Source organism: Scomber japonicus, chromosome 11 (genome assembly GCF_027409825.1).
Source record: "Scomber japonicus isolate fScoJap1 chromosome 11, fScoJap1.pri, whole genome shotgun sequence".
Lineage (NCBI taxonomy): Eukaryota > Metazoa > Chordata > Actinopteri > Scombriformes > Scombridae > Scomber > Scomber japonicus.
In genome coordinates, this window is record NC_070588.1 from 607,356 (window position 1) to 623,723 (window position 16,368).

The following is a 16,368-nucleotide window of genomic DNA, read 5'->3' on the forward strand; positions in this document are numbered from 1 at the left end:
CCAAGAGAGTTTTTGGTGCATCTTTACAAGATACATATGTGTACCGAATTTCGTTTGTCTATGTCAATCTGACTTGAGGGGCTCAATTTTTTTTCAATTTTCAAGGGGGCGCTATTGTATCCAGTAGGTGGCGCTATGGAGCTGACACAGTATTGATGCATATACGTGTTCAGGGCAGGACCCTCTACATGCGTGATTAATTTGGTGTAGATCGGACAATGTCTGTAGGAATTATAAGGACTTCCTGTTTAATGGCGAAGGATCGAATGGTGAAGGAAATTGTCGGCGCCGCCACGGCCAAACCGGATCCCTAATCAGAAAGTTTTTGATAACTTTTCATCTCCAATGTCTCAAGATGTTTCTGAGTGAATTTGAAGTCGGTCGGATTAAATCCCTAGGACAAGTTCGTTAAAGTATGAGGAGTGGAAATCGCCAAAATGGCGCCAAAAACACAGATTCGATACTAAATGGCCGACTTCCTGTAGGAGTGAGGGTATGGGTCCAAGAGACTTTTTTGTGCGTCTTTACACGATACATATGTGTACCGAATTTTGTTTGTCTACAACAAACTCAGTCGAGGGGCTTGATTTTTTTAATTTTCTAGGGGGCGCTATTGAGCCATTTTTTCTCGCCCATTTTCGTGATCCTTAAAATATCAAATTTTTCGCCGGGTCGGACATGATTGCAAATTTTGGTGACTTTTCGGGCACGTTTAGGCTGTCAAAATGGCGTTCATTTTGTGAGACGAATAATAATTAAAGCTGCAAGCAGCGATGATCGGGCCCAAGCTCCCCCGCCCCGCAACGACTGAGCGAGACTTGCTGTGACGCATCTTCAAGGTCTTGAGATGACACGGAGTCAAAATGAAGTCGGTCGGATTAGGAGAAATTCATTAAACTATGTGGTGTGAAAATTATATCAAACGGTGCCAAAATTGAAGATTCATTTCAAAATGGCCGACTTCCTGTTGGCGTGAGGTTATGGGTCCAGGAGACTTTTTTGTGAGTCGTTACACGTTACATATATATACCAAATTTCGTTCATCTATGTCAATCTGGAGGGAGGGGCTCAATTTTATTAATCGTCTACGGGATGCAGTACCCCCATTTGGCCAGCTGTTCCTGTTAAATGGCGAAACGTCAAAATTCCTCACATCGCCACGAAGCAACCAAATCCCTAATCAGAAAGTTTTTGATAACTTTTCATCTCCAATGTCTCAAGATGTTTCTGAGTGAATTTGAAGTCGGTCGGATTAAATCCCTAGGACAAGTTCGTTAAAGTACGAAGTGTGGAAAACGCCAAAATCGCACATATTTTTCAAAATGGCCGACTTCCTGTTGGAGTGACGTCATGGGCCCCACTGACTTTTTTGTGCGTCTGGACATGATACATATATATACCAAGTTTCGTTCATGTATGTCAATCTCTCACATTTTTATATTCAATAGGGGGCGCTATTGAGCCATTTTGCGACGGCCATTTTGGCGGACCATAAAATATCAAATTTTTCGCCGGGTACGTGCAAATTTTGGTGACTTTTCGGGCACGTTTAGGCTGTCAAAAAGGCGTTCGTTTTGTGAGACGAATAATAATTTCTACAGATACAATAGGGCCTTCGCACTGTTGAGTGCTTGGGCCCTAATTATATCTATGTATCCACTATCTTATCTATCTATATTTATTGATATATTTATATTGTATTATTATATACATATATAAAATAGATAGATAAGATAGTATATATATACACAATATATATCTATATATAGCTATAAAATAGATAGTTAAGATAGTATATATCTTTATATAATATATAAATATATAAAGATAGATACATACTATCTTATGTATCTATCTTTTTTATTTATATATTTATATAATATTATTTTATTATATATATGTATATGTATATATAGATGTATTGTACTATAAACATATTATATATTTTTTCAATTAATAATGGTATAAACTAACAGAAGTTTTTAACATTACATTACATCCATTTCACATTCATAGAGCTTTGATTTTGGAACAGTTTTGTTAACGAAAAAGAGGCCAAGATTTATCTGATGTGTGATGTGCACTCTTTTATACTTTGTTATAGACACCTGATGGACTTCCTCAGCTGACAGATATTTAAACTGTGGTATGCATGCCTCTGTTTGACACACTATTACAAGACCATTTCAAATGAATGAATGCTCAAGCCAGTACTGATAGTTTGTTCGTCCGAGCACGTCACATTGCTACAGCACTACAGACACAGACCACAGCAACAAGCCAAGCAGAAGGCACTGAATTTCGTCAATATTTAACAGGGATGGGGGGCGCTAGAGAGCCGGCAGGGGGGCGCTAGAGAGCCGGCAATGTAGTAGGTTGTGTTTTCCATCAGCTCCTCCACTCCAACTTGATATAAGTATTTAACTCTCCTTTGTTGCACTTTTTGACGGTGAAATCCGTTCATAACACCTCAAAGAATGGTCAAGTCTAAGAAATCGACTCAGAAAACACTAGAGTCTCCTTCAGAGACTGAATACAATCCGCCGACCGAGCCTGCTAATGCTAACACTAGCTCACCTGGCTCGTCCAGCCCTGAGCATGCTATGGGAGATGAGCCAGAGGAGGAGCCCTCTACATCGCCCATCCTGGGGGCCATCAGACGGATGGAAAACTCTATGAACGCGAGGTTTGACAACTTGGAGACAACTCTCGCTGGGCTTAAAAATGCTGTTGCCTCCAACACCTCTCGCATTATAAACCTGGAAGACTGGCACGGTGAGTTTGACGGACGCCTGGCTGAGTTGGAAAAAAGCCACGATGACCTGTGTGCACAAAACAAACTCCTGAAAGCCAAAGTGAACGATCTAGAGGGCCGCTCGAGGAGACAAAATATTAAAATTGTGGGTCTGCCAGAGAAAATTGAAAGAGGCTCTCCAACTACATTTGTGTCTGACTTGCTGCCTAAACTCCTCGGAGCTGAACATTTTCCCCGGGGGATTAAAGTGGACCGTGCCCACCGCATCGGTGCTCCAAGCAACCGGCCACGCATTATGATCGCCAGGATACACCACGACACCGTGAAAGAGAAGATAATCCGAGTGGCTCGCAACGATGGTCCGCTAAATTACGAGGGGCAGCGCATCAGCATCTTTCCAGACCTCACAGCAGAAGTGATGAAGGACCGCAAGGAGTTTGATGCAGTTCGACTGAAACTTAAGGAGGCCGGTATCCGACATGGGTTCCTGTTTCCTGCACGTCTGATTTTTACTCATGCTGGTCAAACCAAGATATTTGAATCAGCAAAAGAGGCAGCCACCTACGCTGACAGACACATGCAGCCTTCAGCAGCTGACGGTGCTGAGTGACCGGGTACCGCCAGCGCGACGGGATCTGATATGAGTCACACAGACTCACCTGCACAGGTGTGGATTTTCTTACTAAGGATGGACCAAATGAACGGTGAGGCAAAAGCCAACGTGTTTTTGCAATAATTACAGAACCGAGACTCAGAGCTTATGTCCACTTATGTTGCCTTAACGCTATGACGTCTGTGTAAGGTCACTTTTAGTTATTGCTGTCAGTTACTATGATTGGCTCATATGTTACAAAGACATTATTCTTTCTTGAGGGGAAAAAAAAACAAAAAAAAAACACCAAGAACTTACAAACAAGAGTCACAGGCAGTCTTTAAAATTTGTTTTGTTACTACTCTTCATGTCTCTTGTTCTTAATTTTTTTTGGAAAATAGGTTTTAAAATGCTAATTACTTGATTTATAAGGAGTGTTCATAACTCACTAACAGGAGGGTGGTAAGGGGCTGACATGGGGGATAAGCTGTTAGTTTGCTTTGTCAGGTGCTTTACTGCATGTATACGCTCCTTTCTCAGCAGCTCCGCTGCCATGTGGGGTTTATATTACCCCTTTTCTTTGGGGGAGGCAAAGCAGGGAGTTTAGGGGGTATTTTCTATCAGTTTGGTTCACGCTGTACTCATTTTATTTCGTTTGAATTCAATGGCATCTTGCATTTTTATGTTGTAGGGGTGTCATGAGTGGCCCAATGAATGATCATATGATGAATAACATTATTAATCTAACTTCTTGGAATGTCAGGGGTTTAAATAACCCATCGAAAAGAGCCAAGATATTCTCTCATTTACTTGATTTGCATGCTGATATCTTGTTCTTGCAAGAGACGCATATTAAGCACACGGAGGCCTCAAAACTTAGGTGTAGCTGGATAGGACAAATCTTTCAGTCAACTTTTTCAGCCAAGGCACGTTGTGTGGCAATTTTAATCAAAAAAAAAATTCCCTTTCAACACATCTCAACTAAATCAGATCCAAATGGTCGTTTCATAATTGTGACTGGCAAAATTTTGACTGTTCACGTTACCCTCCTTAATTTATATGCACCAAACTTTGACAACCCTGGTTTTTTTCGAGGTGTTTTCAGTCTGATACCTGACCTATTAACAACCAACTTGATTGCAGGTGGTGATTTCAACTGCGTTTTAGATACTTTTTTGGACAGGTCCTCAACCCGCCCAGTTAGTCCTTCAGACTCCACAAATGTGCTAAATAATCTGATGAAATCGCTTAATCTGGTTGATATCTGGAGGATTCATAATCCTACAGAGAAAGAATATTCTTTTTTCTCACAAGTTCACAATACATACACAAGGATTGATTACTTCTTAATTGATTCTAAATTGAAAGCAATTACTAAATCATCTAAATATCACAACATCTTAATTTCAGACCACAGCCCAGTTTTTGTCGGTATGGACTTTGGGTGGAAAAAAACCCACTATAATTGGCGATTCAATCCAAGTCTTCTCAATGACAAAATATTTTTGGAAAAATGCTCACTTTCGATAAAGGACTATTTAGCTTTTAATGATACAGGTGATGTTTCAGACTCAACACTGTGGGAGGCCTTTAAGGTTGTGATAAGAGGTTTTGTTATATCCTATGAAGCTGCACAAAAAAAACAGAGGAGACAGAGGTTATCAGTTATAGACCCGCAGCTTACCTTAAATTGTTAAATTGAAGCATGAATATAACTGTATTCTCTCTCAACAAATCAATACTTTATTGTTGAAAGTGAGGCACAAACAATTTGAGTTGGGGGATAAACCTGGCCCTCTTCTCTCACGCCAGCTACGAGGGGCCCAAGCTAGCAGGGCTATTCACGAAATTAAAAGTCAGACAAACTCTATTGTTACAGACCCTGTTGAAATAAATAAGTGCTTCAGGGACTTTTATGAAAATTTATATAAATCCTGAAGCTCCGCAACGGAGGAGGATATTCTTCAATTCTTGCGCTCCCTCCCGCTTCCTAAAATAGACTGCGACGCGCAAAATGAACTCAATGCTGAAATTACATTACAGGAGGTTGTCACGGCTATAAATGAATTTCCGAGCGGAAAGTCACCTGGTCCTGATGGCCTTGGCATTGACTTTTATAAAGCATTCATTGATGTTGCCCCTCTATTACTGAGAATATTTAAAGAATCAATGAGGAATAAAAAATTACCAGACTCATTATATACGTCGAACATCTCTTTAATATTGAAAAAAGATAAAGATCAGACTGATCCATCGTGTTACAGGCCCATTGCTCTTCTCGGGAGTGACCTCAAAGTGTTTTCTAAAATCTTAGCTAATAGATTGAATAAACATGTTGCAACTATTATACACCCAGACCAGGTGGGGTTCATTCCCAGAAGATTTTCTTTTTTTAATGTCCGTAGATTACTGAATATTGTATATAGCAAACAAAACAAGTCAAAATCTGCAGTACTCACACTTGACGCGCACAAGGCATTTGATCAGGTTGATTGGAAATATATGCTGTTAACAATCAGAGAATTTGGCCTGGGTGAAAGTTTTAGCTCATGGGTAGAGATGCTATATGCGTATCCAACTGCATCAATCCTTACCAACTCAGACAGATCTCACCCTTTCAATCTGCACCGTGGTGTTAGGCAGGGCTGCCCCCTGAGCCCTCTGTTGTTTGCTTTGTGTATTGAGCCCCTTGCAGTGAGTATTAGATGTAATCCAAAAATTATTCCTATACACCTGTGTAAATTAGATCATTATATAGCTTTGTACGCTGATGACGTAATCCTGTTCTTATCGCAGCCTGAAAAATCCTTCCCAGCATTACTGGATCAAATTAAAATGTTTGGCAAGCTATCAGGATATACTATCAACTGGCAGAAATGTGAATTTATGCCTCTGAGCGAGGACTTAGACCCCAACTTTCTCAGAAATCTACCCGTAAGAGTGACCACCCATGTTAAATATCTTGGCACTACAATCCCCAAACAATTTGATCAGCTTTATACACTGAACTACAAGGCTCTGATTGATAAACTTAAAATTGATATTGAACTTTGGCGAACACTCCCCATGTCAATGATTGGCAGAATTAATGCTATAAAAATGGTGACCTTACCTAGATTTTTATACATATTTCAGAATGTACCCATTTTTTTGTCTAAATTGTTTTTTAAAACATTGGACTCAATCATCATGCCTTTCATTTGGGGATATAAACCACATCGGATAAGTAAGAAGCACCTTTGCAAGCCAAAAGAACTGGGTGGACTAATGCTCCCTCTATTCCAACATTATTATTGGGCAGCTAATGTACGAGCACTTGTGTACTGGCAGCAAGCTTATCCCACAGAACCTAGTGCTACTACCCCATCATGGCTTGCCATAGAACAGGACATCACGGGTACCTCCCTCCCAGCGCTACTCAATACAGCAAAGAGAAGTCCTGGACCATTTAAAGGGATTGGATTTATAGTAGAACATTCATTAAAGGTGTGGTACCAGATTAAAAAAACCTTTAATTTAACAAACACTTCTATTTTTGCCCCCATTTGTCACAATCATGCATTTCGCCCTTCTCAGTCAGATCCTGTTTTTTTTTTCTGGAAAGGGAAAGGCCTGGTTACTCTGAAAGACTTGTATGTTGACAATATTTTTGCCTCATTTGACCAACTTAAAAGAAAATTTGATTTACAATCATCTAATTTTTTCAGGTACCTGCAGATCAGAAATTATACTAGAGCAAACATTTTAAACTTTGAAACTTATAACTCACCAGATGAAATCTACTCTCTTATGACGAAGGAACCTGAGACCAAAAAGCTGGTGTCCATGTTTATAAATGTGTTTGTAGCTCAAACTGCTCCAAGTACACAATACCTGAGAGAGTGCTGGGAGGAGGATATAGGTACCACCATCTCGGAAGATGCATGGCGTAAATGTCTTCATAGCATATATACATGTTCAATTAATTCAAGACACCTGTTAATACAGTATAAGGTTATATATAGACTCCATTATTCACGTGTTAAACTGCATTCATTCTTTGCATCCACTTCACCATTATGTGTAAAATGTAAACAGGCTGATGGTACACTGGCACACATGTTCTGGTTTTGCAACAAACTTGGTAAATTTTGGCATGAAGTTTTCCATTTTTACTCTGAGGTTTACGGACATGATCTCATGCCAGACCCAGAGACAGGCATCCTTGGCTGGTCTCACCAGCTAGATACTCTTAGTCATTGGAAGGCTCTGTCAATACAGTATGGGATGGTTATTGCGAATAAAATTATTCTTAAAGTAAACAAAGAAACATCCCCATGCTTTGAAGCCTGGCTCAACGAGTTCTCAAATACTTTATATATGGAAAAAAATCGATTTGAGTTATTAGGAAAATCAGACAGATTCCATCAGATATGGCAACCATTTCTTGATCACATCACACAGCAGAGAGGACCCTCATGACACCTCGATATCCTGATTATGTTTGAACATTTATTTGTTTATAATTTGTATAAATAAGTATAATTTTATACAGTCACGGATGGCCATAGAAACTGTTGCTACACTGTAGAGTACAGCTTTCACCCTTTCCTTTTTTTTTTTTTTTTTCTCTTCTTTTTTTTTCCTAACCTGCTTTGGGGGTGGGGGGTGGGAAGGAGGGGGTAATTGTTTGGGTTGTTATGTACCTGGATGTTCTGAAAATGAATAAATAAAGTACTTTAAAAAAAAAAAATTTAACAGGGATATATTTCTCCTTGTCGAGTATTCATCTCACATTTATCCCGTTCTCAGACCGGATAACCCGCTGCTTGAAGTAGACTAATTTCCTCATTGTAGAATTAATTTATATCCTCAACATTTCCAACCAGCTAGAGCCCTAAGTTTGCTGTGGTGGTTTATTGTTATTTGCATACACAACCCCGAAGCTCAATATCTCCCTATTCAATTTTGAGTAATGTAGCTGTTATAGTGACCAAATGAAAATGATATGTAATCAAAAAAATTCCCCCAAAAATCCATACGGCTTATTGCACAGCTGTGCTCCCGGTGTGGTAACACTGACTCTATTTCTCATTCATTAACACATTATCAATGTCAGGCTATTTTAATTATTATTAACCTGCTATAAAAGAAAATACCTTTTGAGAAAAATATCTATCAGCCTTGCACCGATGTGCAACTGCTAGAAAATATGATGTTGACGCTCTAGTAGTATGGTATTACACCAAAACGACAGTTATATCACACACAACCTGTTTTAGACAACAAAATTCAGTGAAATGAATATTAAAAATAACGATAAAATAAAATATTTATTGATTAGAAAACAGTAACAATTACCGCCCACTATGTGACGTAGTTGAACCGGGGAATCCGTGTGTCCACCACGAAAGAGGATTCCCATTGACTTTACACTGGTATTGTTTCCGTGATTGGGACACGTAAATTTAGCACATTACGTGTCCCCATCACGGAATTCATTGTTAAGAAGTCGTGTTAACTATCACGACTTCTTAACAATGAATTCCGTGGTTGTTTCTGTGATGGGGACACGTAATGTGCTAAATTTACGTGTCCCAATCACGGAAACAGTGATAATCGCTTTTGCGCGTCATATCAATGATATAATGTCACTGTGTGGATCATTAACAGATCTCACAGTCAGTAGTAGCAGATGAGGAGAGCAGCAGGGGAATCTAGCGCACATAGTTTGTATGGAAGCCTTATGATGGAAAAAGTAAAACTGGTTACTACAAAAATAAACCATTATTAGGGCCCAAGCACTATACAGTGCGAAGGCCCTATTGTATCTGTAGAAATTATTATTATTCGTCTCACAAAATGAACGCCATTTTGACAGCCTAAACGTGCCCGAAAAGTCACCAAAATTTGCAATCATGTCCGACCCGGCGAAAAATTTGATATTTTAAGGATCACGAAAATGGGCGAGAAAAAATGGCTCAATAGCGCCCCCTAGAAAATTTAAAAAATCAAGCCCCTCGACTGAGTTTGTCGTAGACAAACCAAATTCGGTACACATATGTATCATGTAAAGACGCACAAAAAAGTCTCTTGGACCCATACCCTCACTCCTACAGGAAGTCGGCCATTTAGTATCGAATCTGTGTTTTTGGCGCCATTTTGGCGATTTCTACTCCTCGTACTTTAACGAACTTGTCCTAGGGATTTAATCCGACCGACTTCAAATTCACTCAGAACCATCTTGAGACATTGGAGATGAAAAGTTATCAAAAACTTTCTGATTAGGGATCCGGTTTGGCCGTGGCGGCGCAGACAATTTCCTTCGCCATTCGATCCTTCGCCATTAAACAGGAAGTCCTTATAACTCCTACAGACATTGTCCGATCTACACCAAATTAATCAAGCATATAGAGGGTCCCGCCCTCAACACGTATATGCATCAATACTGTGTCAGCTCCATAGCGCCACCTACTGGATACAATAACACCGCCTTGAAAATTGAAAAAAAATGGAGCCCCTCAAGTCAGATTGACATAGACAAACGAAATTCGGTACACATATGTATCTTGTAAAGGCGCACAAAAAAGTCTCTTGGACCCATGACGTCACTCCAACAGGAAGTCGGCCATTTTGAAAAATATGTGCGATTTTGTCGATTTCCACGCCTCGAACTTTAACGAACTTGTCCTAGGAATTTAATCCGACCGACTTCAAATTCACTCAGAAATATCTTGAGACATTGGAGATGAAAAGTTATCAAAAACTTTCTGATTAGGGATTTGGTTGCTTCGTGGCGATGTGAGGAATTTTGATGTTTTGCCATTAAACAGGAACAGCTGGCCAAATGGGGGTACTGCACCCCGTAGAAGATTAAGAAAATTGAGCCCCTCCCTCAAGATTGACGTAGATGAACAAAATTTGGTACACCTATGTATGATCTAAAGACACACAAAAAAGTATCTTGGACCCATATCCTCACTCAAGCAGGAAGTCGGCCATTTTGAGGCGAATTTCCGATTTTGGCACAGTTTTATACAATTTTCACACCACGTACTTTAATGAATTCCTCATAATCCGACCGACTTTATATTGACTCTGTGTCATCTCAAGACCTTGAAGATGCGTCGTGGCAAGTCTCGCTCAGTCGTGGCGGGGCGGGGGAGCTTGGGCCCGATCATCGCTGCTTGCAGCTTTAATTATTATTTATCTTTTATTTACAGAAAATACCTATTTTTGTGTAGCATACATGTGTATGTTATTTTGTTAAAGTGTCAGACATTAACATTTACAGTAGTTGTTTTGTTTAAATTATTATTTATAATTTAATATTACTCAGGGATGTCCAAGAAGCTACATATTGCATTGTCATTTTGAAATAATATTTTGTTTTTGAATGAAGGGGTGGAAATTTAAAAAATATTTTTTTATCCGATGTATCGATTAATTGAAAAAATAATCAACTGATTAATCCTTTATCAAAATAATCGTTATTTGCAGCCTTATTATTTTTAAAATTTTTCTTCTGGGGTAGCATACCCCTGGACCCCCCTAGTGTTGCTAGGTTACCGACACACAGCACCCCTGCTACAAAAATTTCTAGGGGAAACACTGCACAGTATGGGAAAGTGTAAATTTAATGAGAATTGGCTGTCCAATAAAGATTTTTGTGGATGCCTGAAACTGGTAACAGGCACTTTATATGAGGCACGGTGCATTTTGTGCAAGAACTGTTTTAAACTCCGCACACTGGGAATCAAGTCAGTGGAGTCCCACATGCACAGCAAGCTTCAAAATCAAGCTGTCAACAAACGCCAGGTATTTCCCAGTTCTGTTCTACTCTCGTTTCTATCATGCCTCCAGCCCCTTGTCCGATATCAACAACCGGGACAGCAGCACCAAATCTCCGGACAATGTTCGGGTCCAACCCTATGCTGAAAGCAGAGGTACTGTGGTGTCTGAACACTGTGACAAAACACCAGTCATATAATCAAATGAGGGAGTTGGAGACTTATTCCGCTCAATGTTCCCAGACTCTGATATTGCCCACTCGTTTGCATGCGGTTCTAACAAGACGGCCTACATCAGAAAGTTTGGAATAGCCCCATACATTTCAGAGCAGCTTGTTGCAGATGCTAACAAGGACGCGTTTGTGTTGATTCTGTCGCTGGTCTTAAATTTAATTTCAAGTGACATTAAAAAAGTCTTAAAAAGTCTTACATTTAACTTGCATTAAGCTGTAGGAACCCTGATTTATTATTTTCATTGCTGTGTCGTCTAACTCCCCCACTTTTGCTTATAAAAAAATGTTGTTTTCCTCAATGCTGACCACGTCTGTCTGTTTCTCACTAAGCCAAGTCTCAGATATTGCAATTACTGTGAATTTCTTGTTCAGTTTTGTTAAATTGTTTGATCTTTGAGAAGTTTGAACTGAGGTCATGGACAGATTTACAATAACACCCACTTTACTACTGATGCTGCAACGATCTGCCTATCAACCTCGCACTCCATTGTACCCTCACTCGTGAATAAGACCAAGCAGTACCTCTCTCCCAACCCTGAGGGGGCAGTCCACCTTTTCCAGCAGAGCACCATGGCTTCAGATTTGAAGGTGCTGACTCTCCTCCAGACTGCTTTGCATTCGGGTGCAAACCATCCCAGAGTGTTGGAGGTCTTCACATGTAGAGTCCAACAGAACAACATCAACCACAAAAAGCGGAGAAACAATTCTGAGCTCCCTAAGACACTCACCTCTTCCTGGCTGAGCCTTGAGACGGCCCTGGTGCCCCATATTCCCACAGTACCATCCACAAGGTGCCCTGAGGGACACGATCATACACTTTCTTCAAGTCCACAAAGCAAATGTAGACCGGATGTGTGAACTCCCGTGAGCCATCAATTACCCCTGCAAGAGTGTAGAGCTGGACCACTGTTCCAGGGCATGGAGGGAATCCACATTGTTCCACCTGAATCTGAGGTTCAACAATCGGCTGACCTTTCCAGCACCCCGGCATAAGCTTTTCTTGGGAGGTTGAGTAATGTGATCCCTCAATAGTTGGAGAACACTCTCCAGTCCCCTTTTTAAAAATGGGGACCACCATCCCATTCTGCTAGTCCACAGGCACTATCCCTAATCTCCATGCCACAATTAAGAGGTTTGACAGCCGTGACAGCCCAAGCAAGAAGCAAGACTACAGCAGAAGACGTAAACGTCATGGCAGAGTATGAGGTTACTATTGAACGTGAAGACTTGGTCCACCAATTAGATAGACGTAATGGATGTCGAAATTACACCGAACACTCGCTTTAAGGTCAGCTGTTCTCCCCCCGTTGAAAACAGTCGGGGCTTAGACGTGCTTCCCCTTCCTGACTCACCAGAATTACTTTGAGGCCTACTGAAAGTCCTTCTCTGACATTGTTTTATAGTGTTAATTGATTTCCAGGCATATCTCATTCACTGCCATGTTAGTAAGAGTATTAACCATAGACTGTAAAAAGAATGGACGTAGCACCCGTGACGTCACCCATTGGTTTGGGGGAGTGTGTTTTGTGCCTCTACTATGGGCATTAGGACTGCGCCATCTTGGATTTTAGTGGGCGTGTATTTTCCATATTTGGAGGAGAGGCGATAACTCTACGGGTCAGCCGGGGTCAGCCGGCCGAGATCCCGCCCACTGAACTCGGATTAACCGCACCGAACTGAGCTAGCCTGAGGCTAATCAGCTAGGCTAGGCTAACAAGCAGCTACTGGCAGCAGCTACACGGCAGTCCAGCCTCCAGCACAGCGACCTGACAGCGACAGACTCGACAGCAGGTAACGTTAAGTTCCTTATAAAACAAATATATAACGCTGCAGCATTTGAAATAATGTTTTATTGAGATTATACTACATAAGAGAAGTTAAATAAGTCCGCTGGGGACCAAAACTCATCTTAACCCTCAGATCCTGTTAGAAATGACTAACGTCCTCCTGTTGTTTGCAAACACACACCATAATAAAGTTAAAATAGGTATTACAATTTTTTTTTTTTTTGGAGCTGGAGCTTCTGGGACTGGTTCTCGTTTTACAGTTGTTTTTTTTTACGGCAAATGTTGATAACATTTTAAATCTGGTGAAAATCAGAAACAAAATCACTTCCAGTATCATCAGCCCGATGAAATCCCTCAGCTCAATCCCCCCCAGCGCGCCCCAGTTGCGGCTCCGGGGGCGTTGAATCCCCTGGGGGCAGCGCGAGTAGCTTTAGCTACCCCGGGAGCCGCGATAAACAGAGAATTATAAGGTGCAGACCATGATGCAGACAGGAGATCTTTTAGGAGCATGATGTACTTTGCAAAAGCCACCTCTCTGCAACCTATGAACATTATAGCATGATCACAGCCAAATGAAAAATCTGATGGTCCATAAAATGTGGCAACAGGATCTGAGGGTTAACATTACTATTCTGTGAAATTACTATGTAGAATAATGTAAAGAAAGTTTGTTAAGCATTTTATATACTTAATATTTTTTTAAAAGAAGTGAGATACAGGGTTCTCACATGACAGGGATAGATAGATAGGTAAATCGACTCAATAGTATATTTAATTGTTAAATTGTGCTAAACTTAAACAGCCTCAGAAATAAAATGCATCATATGCATTGATTCATCAGTGATACCAATCCACAAACATTCTATAACAGTAAAACAGAGAGGGGCCGTTTTTACTTGTTTTTACTTTTATACTACTTTTATACTGATTGTTTTGTTTGTTCATTTAAAGAGTACCTCATGTTCAGATAACTTATTTTCATAATTGCACTCCTTTTGTCTTCTACACTTATTGAAAATGTTAAAAATGTCGTAGTCAGTTAAAAGGAATATCAACTTAAACACAAATATTAAGCATTAAAGCTCAAGTTTTTAGTCAAGTTTTACAAAAAATTGTAAAAATTCTCACAACAGTGTTTCTGTTTTCTGACCTTTCCAGGGTGCCCATGGAACCTTAGAAAGTCTTTACCAGTACATTTTTTTTTTCAAATGTGCTAAATCATATGTCTATGTCTTACCTTTACTAACGGTTGAACTCTGATATGTAGATAATTATCTACTTGCATGAGAAATCTCTTCACATGATTAACTGATTTTAATAAGGTTTAAGATGCATGTTATACAACTAGTTTTAAGAGTATCTGTGACAACAGGTGGCAGGCAGACGCTGAGTTCACGCTCAATACAGATTTTATTGAAAGCACAGAGGAGGACTGGGGCTGGAGAGCAGGGTCCAGTTCTGTCTCCTCATGCTGACGACCCACTTGTCCAGCCTGTCTGGATCACCTAGAGGGAAACTTTAAAATGACACATATAGGTGCTCAGCAACTTATAGATCAGAGGTCACAAACCTTTTTGATACTAAGAGCTATTTGAGGATATGGAGTAATAAAAAGGGCTTTGCTTGATAAAAAGTTCCTTAATAACAAAACTAATAATAATACCAACAATGAATATAATAAGAAATATATGTTGTATTTATTAATGGGTGGCCTAATCTTGATTTTGAACATGATTAACGATTTCTGAAATCAGTATCACCAATACAATACAGATCACACATTCTCTGGATTAGAAGCTTGCTTTTTGCAGTGTGGCATTAATAAGCCTATTAATTTATTCATTTAAGTTACTCTTGACACTCTATATAAGTATTATTAAATGAAAGATGATAATAATATTAAATGAAAGATAATACAGAACAGTATGTATATTCTATATTATTCTATATATATATATATATATATATATATATATATATATATATATATATATATATATATATAAACGGACTGAGAGCACAAAACACACCACAACAGCAGCTAACATTAGCTGCTCTGGTCATCTGTCTGTATCAGCAGAGACCATGAGTCGGTAATAAAGTCATTATACAGTGCCAAAATCCAGGTAAAATATATGTTATACAGTCTATGGGTAAAATAGTACTACGGTTTACTCACCGAAAAAACTGCAACACAGAATCCTTTGTCGGTCGGTTAGTACAATCAACAGCACAACCCGCCATATTGCCAGCTAAAAACTACCCGAAAATAGGCAAACAAACACGGACACCGCAGCGCCTGTCTGCTGGATGTCGCCGCGGACCTCTGGGTGTAGCCTAGCCTAGCCCAGCCGATGCTTTAGCATAGAGCTAACTGCTGGCAACTGTCTGTGAACCTGTGACTCAACGTAACCACGCCCTAATTTATGCCAGAATTTTAAGCCTAAATGACACTCAAACGGTTGTGATACAAAAAAATGTATAAAAAGTTATTCTGTGTAATTTAGCCTTTAATTGTATTTGTTTCTTTTACATAGCTCATTTTTATATTTTGATTTATGCCAACTGGCTCCTGTAACATTTTAATTTCCCATTGAAATGAATAAAGCATCCAGATGGTTCCTCAAGCAAACAAAACAACTCCAGGAAGTGACATTGTTTAAATAGTTTGGTTAATCAGTTGTTTTAGTTTTCAACACTATTTCAAGGTATTTTAACTTGTTTGTCTGAGAACAAATGAAGACAGCCTAATTGTGGTATATACTGTGTATCATTTAATTAATCATTGTATTTGTACTTTTAAAGCAAAGATCACAAAGTGTAGAAAGAGGCATCATTAAAAAACAATCATTTAAAAGAGCAGTATTGAAGGCACTTTCTTATAAAAACACCAACTAGGTATCAGTAGAGTAAAAGCAAAGATAAGGTCCTGCAAAAGAATATCTCCTGTTGGTCATTAAAGTTCCCTTTAACATCATTGTTTGGTTGCTGCAGGAGTCAGGCTGGGTCATATTGTTCTCATCATATGATACAATACGGCTCATTTCAGCTGACACTAAAATTAATTGGCAGAGGTTTACACACATAAAATTTTAATTAATTTCTGATTGGCTGGCAGGTGTCTGTTTAAATCATATGTGTACACCTCAAATGTAGCTCTGATCAACAGTTTAAGCACTACTTTGTTAAATTACAGGTTACCATAGCAACAAGCCAACGATGGTATGAAGTT

At 39.6% G+C, this 16,368-nt stretch overlaps 1 protein-coding gene across 1 annotated transcript in view; it reads left to right on the plus strand.

Annotated features, from left to right (window-relative positions):
* LOC128368283 (titin-like) overlaps positions 1-16,368 on the plus strand; it is a 162,565-nt gene that overhangs the window by 32,657 nt on the left and 113,540 nt on the right. The window lies entirely within an intron of this gene.